Here is a 15,819-nt window from a genome sequence, read left to right on the forward strand (position 1 = left end):
AAAATAAATCTTTAAGAATTACACTATGGTATATTTCTTTTAATATTACTTCTGAGGAATCATTGTTTATTGGAGAGCCCCTATCTGAAACTTCATTCTTATCCCAAGTGGAGACTAAGGAAGGATGGATAGCAGAAATTTAGATATAAGTGGAGATATCACATTGTTATTATATCAACCTACATCCATCACATGTTCTATTTGTCTCTTATTGTTTGAGGGAAATTTTAAGGAAGAACCACAATATGCAGAGGACATTGTTTGCATGGACTGTGAACATATGTCTTTATTGATCCACAAAGATTTCAGATCCATTGAAGCTGATAAGAACTACTGGTACCCTAAAGAATTTTCACTTGGTTTGTTATTTTTGGTGTTCTGATTATTTCTGTGTGGTGGGGACCACATTTATACCTAGCTGCATTTTCGACATTGTGTAGCGCAGAATTTATACTATTTTTTCCATGGAATGAAGAGGACCTGATCCATGCATAGGAGGAGGTAAGCATGTTTTTTTTAATTACATGTACCCTATGGATTATCTAATTGGAGAAGAGGATGTGATTGGCTTCAGGGATATATAGGTGAGTATGTGAGATAGGGAGTGTGAGTGTACATATGTGTGTGCATGCATGTTTTAATAAACTTGTTCTGTCACAGTGTGTGTTATCTTTGTTTTTTAAATATTTGTTTTGCTGTGGAACTACAGGTGCAAGCGGGCCCGTAATGCCCTGCATGCCGGTACATGTGGTTCTCCTAGTACCAGCAGGTGAGGGAGGCTTGCTGCGACCTGTAGTTCCACATCAAAAGACAATATTTTTACTACTATCAAATGCACCACACTATACACTATCAATATGGCACCCACAGCTCCAGGGGTGCTGGGGATAGCCTCGGGGTATCAACCTAGGCCTGGGGTGCCCTGGAGAGGGGACAACTTTTATTGGGGGGTCCTCAAAACCCCAGCAATCCCCGGCCTGGGCTGACTAGTGGGTCAGGGGTAATTCATTGGCCGGGAGACTCGATGAAATGGTTCCCCTGGCTGTGGCATTACCCCCCCTCCATTGAAACAGTTTGTGGCTGGTTTTTGAAATTACAGGGAACCCTATGCATTTTTTCCCCTGTATTTCCCCTGTATTTTGACAACCAAGGCTGGTTCTGAATAGCCCTACACTGGTTGTGCTTAATACAGGGGACCCCTATGTCATTTGTCCCCTGTATTTAACACAACCAGAAATGGGTCTCCAAAGCCTAGTGCTGGTTGTTCTTTTGGGGAGGGGGCGACGCCATTTTTTTTATTTTATTAAACAGTGTTACATATTTTAAAACACAGAAGCGCAGGTAGATCTCACGGATCTTGTCCGTGCATCTGTGTCAGGCAGAATTTAGCTGTCAGTTATGGTTTATGTATTTTGAACTTGCGAATCTCGAATGGAAAAATGGAGGTCTATTTGCAGTTCATATTGGCATCTTTTGCTGCTGATTTGCACTTTTTTGCTGCTGTTCTAACAATATGAATCTTTAGTAAATGTCCAGGTCCTATTGATTTTTATTGTAAAAGGCTGCTGAGTTGAATTGATGGTCTATTTTTGCAAAAACCTGTTATCAGATGATTTTCAGGTGTTCTCAACAGATTTTTAGACATCAAATGGAGCAAAGTCGGCAGAGTTTAGCAGAGTAAATTCCGATTATGCATTTAGATGCTGATTTTGCCCCATTCAATGTCATTAGAGCTTAGTAAATTTATCCCTTAGGGTCTAATGCAACTGGCTAGCATAACAGTGAAAAGTGCAAAATAATGCATAAAGTTTAGCAGAGTACAGGTCGAGTCACCAATATCCAAAATGCTTGGGACCAGGGTTTTTTTGGATAACGGAATATTCCATATTTTGGAATATTTGCATATCATAATGAAATATCTTGGGAATGGGACCAAAATATATACATAGAATTCATTTATGTGTTATATACACCTTATACACACAGCCTGCAGGTAATTTTATACAATATTTTTAATAATTTTGTGGCTCAAGCAAAGTTTGTGTACATACATGAAATTAAATTATGTTTCATATACACCTTATGCACACAGCCTGAAGGTAATTTTATACAATATTTTTAACAATTTGAGCCTTAGACAAAGTTTGTGTACATTGAACCATCAAAAATCAAAGGTTTCATTATCTCAGTCATGCCAAAATTATTCCGTATTTCGAAATATTTGGATATGGGAGACTCAACCTGTACTTTAAGAATATTGAACCTGAAATGATCTCTTTATGAAAAACTGCCTGTGCATCTTTAGGCCAGGCATGTATTGACAGTATACAGTACAGACAGCCCGTAATGAGTAAAATATAATGTCTATAGCGGTTTAGTTTTGACACAAAGTAATAATTTCAAGCACCTTGTGGAGTGTCTGTTTACACTGCCTGATTGGACAGCCTCTCAAGGATAACCATCCACTGATACAGTATTATATTCAGTACTGTAGTTTTCATCCGTGGAGCATTCGCCACCCAGCGGTTAAACTATGTACTTCATGGCGTGTAGTCTATCACAGCATACAGTACGCCACTCCATAATGCATATTGACATGCCATGGCAGGGAAGCCAGAATGCTGCGCTATGAGAAGCAGTAGGACACATTTGTATGTCTGTTTATATTAGGTTATTTAAACTAGTGGTAGGAGGAATCTGACATTTTCCTACAAGCAGTTTTTCAAGCACAGCCTATTACTTTTATGTTTTGTTGTGGTTGGTATATGTTCTGTGTGGTATTTTTCTATTGTTTGTCTTCATATTTGTTTGGGGTGGTGAACAGAAAACAATGGCGCTATTGTGCATATTTGGTTGAGTACAGTTGGAGTTCAATTTTGGCAATATCACCCGCATGGGGATCATGGATAACACAAGAGCCCTTTTCTCATGAATTAATGTTTTAAAAGGAAGCACTCAGTTACCAACCAGGTTGTGCAGTTGTAAATTGAATAACCATGATTTTTTGGATGTTGGAGTCACAAACTGTGGAATTTAATGGATGTTGACTACTAACTAAGTTTGGCACTACCTACAACAGAGGCATGGAGTCTAATGTGCCAGTGTTTGTACCAGGGACCCTCACAAGGAGATTTGCAGTGCCCAACATGCAGGTCACAGCCACCTGAGTGAGTACCTAGTGTGACAGGTTGGTAACTGGAAGCAGGAGAGTATTCAGAATAGCCATGGGTCAGAAGCAGATAAGTCAGAGAAAGTACCAGCTAAAACTTCAAAATAAGCCAAGAGTTGAATAGGGGTACCCACAACAGAGGTATCCAAGGAGCAAACTGGAAGCAAACTTAGAACAAGAAATCTGGAATAGTAATGCTGAAGCACAGGAAAGTAAGCCTAACACATTGACACTGCTCTTGTCTCAAAGTGGCATTTATATAGGAGACTAGATTTGAATTTGGCACCAAGAGCTGCCTCAGTGCACATCTAACACTGGAAGAGATCGAGTCACTGGCAGAACAGGTTTGAACAGCTGCCCAGCTCAGACCAGTATGCCAGCAAAAAACAAAACTGAGCACCAATATAACTACAGCAGGGCACCAGCAAGGACTCCAGGAAGTGAGAACCACTGCTGCTGGACCCTGTAAATAAACCCAGGACTCTGGTGGCATGTGACAGTTGGTTATTGAATCACATCATAAGCCTAGGGTTGGACTGGCTCACGGGGGTACAGGGGAAATCCCCGGTGGGCCCCACTGCCTCAGGGCCCCAACACTTGCTCTAATGTCAGGTTCCAGACTGTGCACTCAAATTATACATTGTTACTCTATTGTAGGGTCAGTTTCATGGCCAATGTCAGTCCAAGCCTCTGTGGGGGCTGACCTCATCCCCTGTATTAACTGACCACACCCCAAAGCATGGGCCCCTACCATTGCATTCCCCTGGTGGACCCTTGATGCTCCAGTCCAACACTGCATAAGCCTACTCATTTTTGTACATGCTTTAGTCTGCCACCAGTCAATTATTATATTTGATTACAAATTGATTGCACTTTAATAATCATAAGTTTATAATAAAAAAAGTTTAATTCACCTTAGTTAACATCTTCTGGTTTTTATTTTAATTTGTAGTGGTTAAGAGTTAAGTTGTTATGCATTATTGAGTGGAAGGTATCAGCCATTAGTGGGTATATTTGTTTTGAAATTAAATAAATAAAATCCTTGTAGATAGAATAACAAATAATTTTTTGATAAAAAATATTCCTAGCTAAACTGGTATAGTGCAAAAGATCAATAAAATGTTGGGAATTACTGAGGTAGAATTTTTGAAAAATCCCACATGGTCATGATGTAAATATTGGCAGTACAGTAGGTAAAATAAATCAAGTAGCAAAATGAAAAATGCAACAGTACTTTTGTATATGTAAACACACAGTAGTTTAGTTTGTTACTAGGATACAGTGGTAGGAGTGCAGTAGCATCAAGTTGGGGAGGATGGGGCAGTGTCCAGTACATCATGGTTGATGACATCTCCCAGGATGCCATGCATGGGGAGGAAGAAAGGATCCCTTAGGAGGAGTAGCATTGGAAAACTGCCTGCGTGCAGCTTTGTAATTGTGATCCTTGCTGATTCAGGTCCTAAGTTTGAAACACTGGGCCTGAAGCAGCAAGGAACACACGCAGTCGGTTGATTAATTTTCACTGTGCATGCGCATGCATCGCAGTGCGCTTGCGTGAGCCAGACGCTGCAATCAGAACTGCGTACACAGAGGCAGTGCAGACAAACGACAGAGTGATTGCCGTTTGTGGTTGGTTATGGGGGGGTCTTGCGAACGCAGGCATACCAGTGCATTTCAATGCCGTTGCATGGGTGTGCATACATTATCCACTGCGATACCAGACACCTCCTGTGTACTCATAGCGTGCGCAGAAGTTTGCAATTCCTATGTTGGGCAAGTGTAGGGATGTGAGTAAGGGGAAGTGGGCGTCCTTATGTCAGGCTGCGTCCACAATACAAATGCAAACATTTAAATAGCACCACTGACATTAGCAACATAGTTGAGTGCGCATAAACAGAATAACGTTCCTTGCTGAATCAGGCCCACTGTGTTTATTATACATGAATTACATATGAAAACTACTCATTTGAAACTCCTATCATGGCGCTTAACAATGAAATACAATATACCATTATGTGTGAATCACTATGCCATATATGAAAACTACTCATTGAAACTCCTAAGTTAGAACATTCCTACTTCTAACATGACACTGAGCAATGAAATACTTTAACAGGTTTTCATGAGTAAAACCTCTTCTGTCTTCCATTTAAATTTCCTTGTGCTAAAACTGCGCTCCACATCACATGATGTAAGGGGCACTATTTCCACAGGATTCCAAGGCAGTGTTTCTTGCACACTCTCTCCAAAGAGAACCACTTTTTTAATTTTATTGAAATCGAGATTGCGTGCCAGCACAGCCTCCAAGTTCTTGGCTATGGATGCCCTTACCAGTCCAGGAGCCACTGTATTCCTCACTTCCTGAGCTGAAGCGCTTCTGTCATTGGGAGAGTTGCTTCTTCCAGCTTCTTGATTGCACATTCTAGGTGGAAAAAGTTAGCCTTTATGTAGCTCAACTCCTGTACAGCTGAGCATAATGCTCTCTTTGCACTTACAATAGCAATGGATACACGTTCATCTCACTGCATCAATGACCTCCATGATACTCTCATAGTTTTCTGCAAACTACATTGTGGCTGAGTGCCAGGTCCCCCACCATGTCACTACAGGTTGTGGAGGGAGAAGTATCGATGGAATCTTCTCCATGAATATAACTACTCAACTCGGTACTCTCTGAAAGATCTCCTTCACTGAAGAAATTATCTTGTTGAGAACAGAATGCTGCTCCCAATTTGCTTCAGCTACCTGGTGGAGCCCATGAGTTAGACAGGAGACATGGAGCTTTCAAGGGTGGAATGACTTTACACACCCACTTTCAGAATGTAAGCTGCACTATCTTTCATGAACAAGCGTAACTTATGCTCTTTTTCTGCATCTGGCCACAGTACCTGTAAGGCATCCCTCACTGCAATGGACACACTGGAGTGGATGGTTAGCAGAAGCTCCCTTCATAGGATAACATGCGGTATAGTCGGTTCTCACAAGTCAGTTTACCCATGTTTATCCAGGTAGCTGGTCTCCCTCCCTAATCACCGCTATGGAGGCCAATCCCGAATCCCTTGATTGGAAGCTTCCAATCCCGGGATTCAATCCCAGCCATTTTTAGGCTAAAATCCTGGGATCCCGCTAATCTCGTTCCCGGGATTTGCCTCCCTAGCTGGGACTGCCTGCCTTCTTTTTTCACACCTCTCCGCAGTAAATTTACAGTACTGTATATAGTTTATATAGTTATATAGACAGAATCAGATCTTTTTAGGTTCTAACAGTCAAGATCGGTCATTTTAGGTACTAACACCCAGATTTGGTAATTTTAGGTCCTGCAGAAATTATGTATATTATTCCCTGGTACATAAAGGGCATTGAAATTTTGAGTATAATGGGAAAGGATTAGAATAGGTTAGAACCTAAGAATCCTGGGCTTAGTTATGACTGAGTTTTGGATAATAGGAGACCATGGGGATGATTAAGAGTTACACGCTAACTGCAACACTGCTGCATCTTTGGAAGCAGCAGCAATGCAAAAATATAGTAATGCTGCAGGAGGTATTGAAGAAAAAAAAGACACCTCTTGCCGGCATCACAGATCCAAGTGTTGCAACCGAAGGTGCAGCATTGGATCTCTATCTCCCATGCTTACTCAAAATGGCCACCATATCTCCTCTGCCAGGTCCAGACATTCTGCATTGGAAGATGCAGACTCTTTACCCATCATACCTACAAAACGGGGCTGATGTGCCCCCCTATTGGTAAAACGTACCCCATGGCTGCCCCCTCCTCGTTCCCAAATGGCCACAGACTGCAGCATAGGGGGCACTGCATGTGATGACACATGACCCATTTGTGCACATGAGCAGAACAAGTCATGTGCATGCGCAGTCCCCCCACCATCAGAGATGTATGCAAACCATCAGAGTTGTGCAAATCTCTGAATTAGGCTCTTTAAAAAAAACCAAATTTAATTTACCACAATCAACATCTTCTGGTCTTTATTTTAATTTGTAGTGGTTAAGAGTTGTTATGTATTATTGAGGGGAACATATCATAAATCCTTGCAGGTATAATAACATAGGAATATTTGATGAAACATTTTCCCAGCTAAACTACTATAGTGCCAAAATCCATTAAGTCGCACTATGCACGTGTCCCCAATTTTGTTCATACTGAGTCACAGTTGCAAAATCAAATTGTCGAAGCTGAATAATTGGCTGAGACAAGTTCAGTTTAAAATTTAATCGCGGCGACGCCATCTTGCAACTGGCCGCAAGACACCATCTTGAAAATGAGATCGCATGATGCCATTTTGCGAATGGGCGCCTAAGCGCCATTTTAGCTAAACCCACATTTTAGTACATGTGGCGATAATACTATTAGCACCATGCGATTGCATCTTTCACCATTTCTCATACACACATTAATACGCACAATTGCGTTGTTAACTAGTCGCATATTAGCGAATGCATAGGACTTTGTATGAAACCGCTGTTTTTATGCGCACGCATCTGCCCCAAGTTAACTAGCATCCTTATATCAAACCCTGAATACTCACACATTACATATTCACACATAAGGTTTAATAAGCTTTAAAGTATATGATTTAAGTTGGTTCAGTTAGTTTAAATGCTGAGAAATAAAGATATATGATAACTAAGGTTTTATATATACTAGGAAAGTTGTGTTTGGTTTTGTACTGATGCGTACTCTTTCAACAGAATTCCGGTACTATCGGTGTGAAGATCGCATCATGCATTCTCAACTTATGGACCGCAGAGACTACAAGCAACAAAATGTATATTTCATGAACAACTGTTAGGATGTTACAGGGGTCAGGAATGTGAAAGACCCCCAGCTGTTAGAGGCAGGGAGATTCTATTTGAACCTGCCTGTTAAATGCTCTGTAACAGATGCTTCTCCCCTGGGAACCAATGACATCAGCAACAAACTTCTCTATTGTCCTGGCTATTCTGGGGTGGTATAAATATGTGTGCTCAAATGCTGGGTTCTTAGACTTCGTGCTGAATGCTGAATGACGAGGGGTCTCTTGCTGATGCCTATCTTTGGGTCCGGAAGCGTGCGTATGTATACTGTACTTGGGTCTGTATAATTCCTTTTGTGCCTAAATTGTGTCTGGATCAATTGCGTGTAACTGTCTGAACTTTTACTTGAAAAATACCTGTGCTTTGGAAACACAGATTCCAGGTCTAAGTCTTTATTTACTGTATGACTGCGTACGCAAATTAGCGTTATCCTTAGAAGGTATAGGCAGGATATTAGAAGGTATAGGAAGGTGTATATAGAGGTTCTGATCCAGTATCATTAAAATGCATAGAGAAGTACATTGAAAATGTATTGGGCATTACTGGGTGGAGACTGGGAGGTGGCTATTCAAAAGCATGGAAATGGTCCATTTTATGGGTATGGGAGTGTTGTGGGTGTACCTCTGAAGTGCTTCCCTGCACAAACATTTAATCACTCACATAGGAGGCCATACTTAGATGAAAAAGATGTACTTGCCATAGGACTGGTGCAAGTTTTCAAAGTGGGCGCCTTAGTCCTTGCACATTCAGACACTTGGATGTACACCAGAGAAGGGCTTTGCAGCGACATTTGAAAAAAGTCACAGGCAAAAAATGTAGACATGGATGCATCTGCGAATCAGGCACTATAGGCACTTATCATGCCACTATCACTCTTGCTATTCTTGCTTCACCACTTATCTAGGCAAAGCAGGAAGCAATAATGTTGAGATGTATTAACATCTTGGCCTCCGGTATGGGAGAGAGAAAACTCCCCCCTCCAACGATCATTGCAAGACCCATAGCACAGCATCCTAGTGCTGATGCACTGCCTTGCCTCCTCGCCGCCCCCCTGGGCATGCATGAGATCTTGGAAACACTGCACAGATCTCACGTGCAGCCACAGGTAAGCACATATACTGCCAGGTAATCCTGTCAATATGTGAAAAAAACAATAAGCCACAAAAGTGCACTTATTGTTTTTTTAGTAATATCTGAATGATTTTCCATCACCATACAATAGTATAGCAACAGCTAGTTGTTAGTTTTTGCAGATAATGTAGAGATAAGTGATTTTTCATCTGCTTTCATACATATGTAGGTTCAATGTAAGTGTCTAATAGCACTGGTTATAGCGCATTTTGCACTTACCACCCCTTTTTACATCTCACCCTATATGTGATAGATGTAGCTGTATTGTCTAGGACCAAAGTGAGTGTTTTGTGGGAGAAAATATGCTGCCTGATCAGGACTGTACATGATAGTCATGAGAAGACAATAATTGTGGATCAGGTCTAGATTATTTAGGTGTCAATATGTTCATCTAGGTATGGGTGGAGGGGTACGAGGTAAGTTTAGGCTAAATAGTGGGAAAGCTAAGTTTTACATATTTGTTTCTTAGCTGTCATTGCACAGTGACTTGTGAGAAGTGTCTCTGATTCTTACTTGACTTGTACGTATTTTGTTGTTAAATAATAAAAAATATAGAGATTTAAAAATCCTAAAGATGAAGCAGAAGCAAATAGAAGACAAGGTCAAGGGAGTGTCCATCATAGTTGGTGGGGGATTAAGTACTGTAAGTGATACAAGATTAGTGGCAATGATACAAGACAGTGGGGTTGTGAGGATGAAAATCACCTAGTTTCTGGGAAAATGGCACACTGTTAAATAAAATTACGTTGAGGTCTGCACAACCATTCCGGTTGAGGTATAATTTAGTCTAAGTGACTCAGAGACAGAAGCCTCCTTTAGTCTCCCTTACTTTGATTCAGTCTTGCTGATTTCTCTTACTACCATGGTACAGCTGCACTGCTTCCTCTTATCTTTCTGTCCATCACACTTTTGCTTTCTCTCCATAGACTTGATTAGTAGAGAGGATATAGATTCTGTAACATATTTGGGTATTGCAGATTCAAGAAGTTTTTGTTGGCTGCATCCAGAAAGGCATGGACATTATATAGAATACAATCTTTTGGCTCATATGGGTAAGCCCATAAAAGAGCCTCCTCTTGGAAGGCCAGCATCATAAAGCTCACCATCAGAGTTGGCAGAGTTTTCCAGTGCACAATGGAAGTATTTCATGAATTAAATTAGCAGATATTAAACTGTCTGAGGTCCCTATGAAAATAGACTTGATGGAGAGTTTAGGTACCTGGAAAGGATATTTGACAATGATCTGGCCAAGGAACACTGGGAAAAGCAGGTATATAACCAGGAATGGCAGGTGCAGTTCATCGGGGTGTCTCACATGCATAAAACAGCTGCTGCATATAGGCTACAGGCTATAGTACAAAATTGAAAAGCAGGACCCGTGGTGAAGTTCAGAGCTACATGGAAGGCAAAAAGTAGGAGAGAGCAGCACCCCTGGTGACCGGTAGAACTGCAGTCATTATATAGCAAGGTTATCAAGTGAACACAAGGGTTAATACCACTGAACCATTATGACTGCAAGTGCTATTCCCACAAAAAGAAATTGCACTTTATATTTAAAATCACTGGCATTTTCTAACCAGCTTGAGAGTTAACTATTTTGTAGAGTGTAGCAACAATTTTGCAACAAATATTACTTTTTATTGCAATGACCATGTAAGGGAAATGTGAGAGCAGACTTAATACATCTGCAGAAATCTTCAGTTTACAAGTTGATAGTAGGTTAAAAACAAAGTAAAAGCAACAAGATTGATCTTCCTCCCTCTTCTCTCCGGAATGGGATTGAAATACCTGCGGCTGTTCAGTGAGTGCAGGCAAAATAACTGCTTTGTGGTTGTTTCATGGAAGTGTCATGGACTTGTGATCAGAGTTGTGTCCTGTTCTGAGTTATGTATGATTGTGGATCAAAAAATAAGATAACAAGACCTCTCATTAAGTAAATGTATTCAACTCATACATACACATATAATCAAGTATGGCCTTGGTATAGACTATTTTTCCATGTAGTCCCCATACTTGTCTAAGCATTTGTTCCAAAGGTACACCAAGACATCTATCCCAGCATAGAAGAAATCAATGTCAAGAGCCTGAAGCCAGGACATGACAGCTTGCTGAACCCTTAGATGCATAAATCTAATGACACTATGCACCTCAATGTTTGACCGTGTTTTTGCTAGCCCCGCCACCTTTACAACTGATATTGGGACAGTATGACTTATATAAGGCACAGCCTAATGGCTGTGAGGAGGAGCAGTGGTCTACCTGTTCTGGCCTGGCAGGAAATAAAAATTAAATAGAGAACATTACACACGTGAGACGCCTTGTTACCTTACTTATTGAACCACCCTTGTATATGCCTATTTCAGCATAGGGTAGGTATAACTCCTGATTCTAGTGATGATGGCTGCATCTGCGAATGGAAATTGTGGGTCAGCGTGATGCATATGCATGAAGCAATGCATATAGGTGCATTAGAATTATGTTAGTAAAATATTTACATAGCAAATACATACACATATACAGCTGTATGCAACTCAGAGTCATGTCTAGTAAGTAACCTGTGGGTTTTTTTGTGTGTAATATTGCTAATAGTGTTCTGCAGTGATAAAGTTAGTGATCTGACCTTTTATAAAACCTAATTATATGATCTGCTATAGCATATATAGTTTCCCATATAACACATACAGTAAATATGTATCATTTAATATAAATTATTTTTTTCTCTGTTAACTAAAATGCAAATTAACAGTTTATTTGACTAGTATGTATTGATGGATAATTTGACTAAACAATGCTGTTTTCCATTTTTGCTATTTTAAAAAAAATATTTAGGCAATAATTTTTAATGTTTACTAAAGCCAATACTAATACCTATTCTTGATCCTGTACCCCAATTAAAGAGGACCTGTCATCTCTTTCACAGGTTCTCTCTTGTCACTTGCAGGCTATGCACAGTCTATAGCAATTATAATTATTCCCTAGAACCCTGGGGTTCACCTGGGAGAGGTACAAGTATGCTAACTGCATACCAAGCAGAGCTTTGTCCTTCCTCCACCAGCCATCAGCTTCATGCATGCCCTTCTTACTGAACTAGCATGATGGCATTGAGCAGAGGGTGGCAGTGGCTATGATTAGCATGTTGTTTACAAGGGATGTTTAGCATTCTAAACAGCCTGATTAGCATGCACTCAAACAACAGAGCCTGTCCCATGCCAAGTGAAGGAAAGGGATTTTTTTTGTATATAGGTTTTGAAAACACTGTAATTAACAGGATCCAGATAGTTTAATTGATCATATAATTAAGCATAATTATGTTAAGTAAAATGGAGAATGATCATTATAGCCTTGTATTAAATTATGTAGAAATGTAATGTGTCATCCTTTGATAATTAAAGAAGAACTCCAATTAAATAAAATGTAATAACCAAAAGCACTTAGGCCCACATCTTTTTCCCTACAACCACTGTTACTTCAATATGGGTGCTAATCCTTTCTACAGTGTGTAACCACTATAGGGTCAGAAAAATCAATGGGAAATTCAATTGTTGTCACAGGAGGATCCTCAACTTTTTTTATTTTATTTATTACCAGTTTGATACATAGCACACACATATTCCACTTTCCAGAGAATATTTGGCCATCCACATCTGCCCCTGCCCATGTGGAGCTTACAATCTATATTTCTTATCACATGCACACACACAGGTTAATTTTTTTTTGTTCTGAGCCAGTTAATCTACCAGTATATTTTTGGAGTGTGGGAGGAAACTGGAGTACCTGGAGGAAACCCACGCAAGCACAGTGAGAATATACAAACTCCACACAGGGAGGGCTATGGTGGGAATCAAACCCACAACCTCAGTGCCGTGAGGCAGTAATGGTAACCATTACACTGTCTGTGCTGCCCTCAATGCAAGTTATTGTACATTTTTGCTGTCTGCATTGAAACATTTCTTGCAACAACCACATGGATTAGGATTTACTTTCTCTGTTATATCCCTTTTAGATCAAAATGCCGAATTTACACTGCACCGCAAACCGGGTAGATTTGAAATGCCGTTTTTTTTTCAAGGACCCTTTTAGACTACACAAAATCCCGGGTTCATGTCCATTAACCAGGGATTTTGCCGCTAGTCTGAAAGGGTTATTACAGAGCCTTACTAAATCACTGATGGACACAGAGCAAATATCTATCATTCCCCTTTAGAAATATTGCAGTCCTGTCCTAAAAATAGAGATCACCTTGTTATCTGCAGATCTTTTTTTATGTATTTCTATTTGTACAAGTTAGACTGTTGTTACTACTGTTATTCTTTTTTTTTTTTAATTAGCACTATGAAAACAAGGTAGGTACACACTCCACAGATATATCTGCAGATGATGGTTGTTCATACACAATGAACGATCATCATCTGCTTCTGGCCGGGGAGCGTGTCCCGTCCCCCTCCACGCGGCCTCTGCTGCATGTGTACGGACGGTCGGCAGATATATATGACATCATTCACAGACATATCACTAATACACACTGGCCGATGGGCACCAGATATATTGGCCGATCAATTATTCGGCCAATATATCTGTCAGTGTGTATGCAGCTTTATACACTATTTTAGCTATGGTTAATAACTAGGCACTCAAATATTGTCCCCTAACAAGATCTATAATCAGCCTTTGGGCAGTAGTGTCCATCTTCCTGCCACACTGCGGTACAGTTGCTGTACAGTTGACTGAAAAGTTGATTAATGTATTGCATGTAAAGTAAACTAGAACAAATCAATCTGGAGGGGCCATGTTACTATCCATTTATATACAAGATATGTGATTATGGAAGACAGAATATTTTACTCCACTGATCTGTTTTGATCTATTTGGGCTTAACATTTGATTGGCTTAGAATCTCCACACACCTTGTTGTCTGCCAACTTGCTTAAAAGCAAATAAACTGGCAAAACATGTGTGGCATTCAAAAACTGTGTGGTCTGAATTTTAATCCCCAAACTCAACAGTATGTTTACTGCATGTGTTGTTGTGGAACTGAATTGCAAAGTGTTTTAAACATACATAATAAGATCAATGTCAAACTGTTGGTTCTTTTGTCTCCAACAATAGGCACCTTGCTCAGCTGAATGAATTGCCTTAGTGAATTGCCAAAACACTGACTTTTCTAAGTATATATAATATTACTTGTGGGTTGACCTTTTTACTCATAAATTACATTGATAGTTCCTGCATACCCAGATATTTTGATTTTAGATAAATTAATCTGTACATAATCCTATAATTATGTAGGACGTATAAATTTATAAAGTACTGAGTCATTTGTTTATTCATGTGCTTACTTACATGTCTGTTTATCATATGTATGCTGTATTTAATGCCTCATGTCATGAACCATCAAATTAGCCAAATTACTACCAGACAATCAAATAAATATAATTTTATATCCATACACACATCTCACCCTCCCTCCTTCCCAATGGAACTTCAAGTCAAGCTGTATGAGTGTTAATAACAGTTTTTGTGGTTTATTGCAATTAATTCCTGTAGTTTAAAAGACTAGTTGTCTACTGATATATTAGAATAGAAATGCAATTTATGATAACATATATTGGAAACTAAATATCTTTAGAAACTCTACAGAGCAGTTGGTTGTATTCTGTTTGCATTTTTATGTTGCTTGTGTTTTTAGTATAGTACTGGAGAATTTATCTTAGCTTTACATTTTCTAAGTTACTACTTTTACATTTTCTAAGCTATGGATCAGCTGAATACAAAGCTCCGGATAAACCTTTATGCATAATCATGTTTTGTAAGATTGTGGGATAAAATTCTTGACCCACACTGGTATTCTCAGAGATATTCTTGTAAAAAAGGGTCACTTTCATTCCTCTCTTTAACTAGGAACAGAGTAGAAAAAAATACAGTGAATGGTAATTCATCCTTTAGAAATCCCCATGAACCTCGAGCTGGAGTTGCTGCCAAAGATCTGAATGCTTTTTCCTAAATCTCTGTAATCCAATAAGCTTTTGTGTTTAGCAGCTTGTTTTGAAACTTGTATAGCACCCCAGCCTGTGTCTCCGTATGTTCGTTTGCAGGCAGGTGAGTGCCTGAGGGCCTCATTATTATTCAAGCCAGGGGGCCCTCACAGCTCGGACTAGAATGTAATTTGTAATTAAGTGTCATTTACTTCTGTCTGCATTGAGTTGTTGTTCAAAAGACAATGCATCTGAGCTGGCCACTCGTTACTCTTTGATGTAGGTATAATGTCTCTCAGATCTTGTAGTTTCCATCCCCTTCAGGAGAGCAAGTGTTTGCTGCCTTAAAACAAAACCAGAGATGGAATTTGTAAACTTTTTTTGTCAAATAAATACATTGGGAAAGCATTACAAAACACAGATGTGGAAGCGTGCTTCTGTGAATTACCTGGTGCTGTTTGCTCTTCTCTAATTAATGTGTACATGTTTTGGCCACAGCTGAAATTAATTACATAGATAAACATGGTTTCAGATAAAGTACTAATCAATGTAAACAAATTCCCTTTGACTAGCTTTTACCATTCCTCTGAATAAAATCCACAGGCAATTAATCAATTGTGAAGGCTCCAAAAGGTGAGGCTTACCATTGGGAGAAAATTTAAATAATTAAAATATGGATGTCTAGAGGTATTTGCCATCCCCATGGGCTACTACCTGTATCACTATCAAAGTA

This window comes from Taudactylus pleione, unplaced genomic scaffold, assembly GCF_031769625.1.
Source record: "Taudactylus pleione unplaced genomic scaffold, aTauple2 ptg000186l, whole genome shotgun sequence".
NCBI lineage: Eukaryota > Metazoa > Chordata > Amphibia > Anura > Myobatrachidae > Taudactylus > Taudactylus pleione.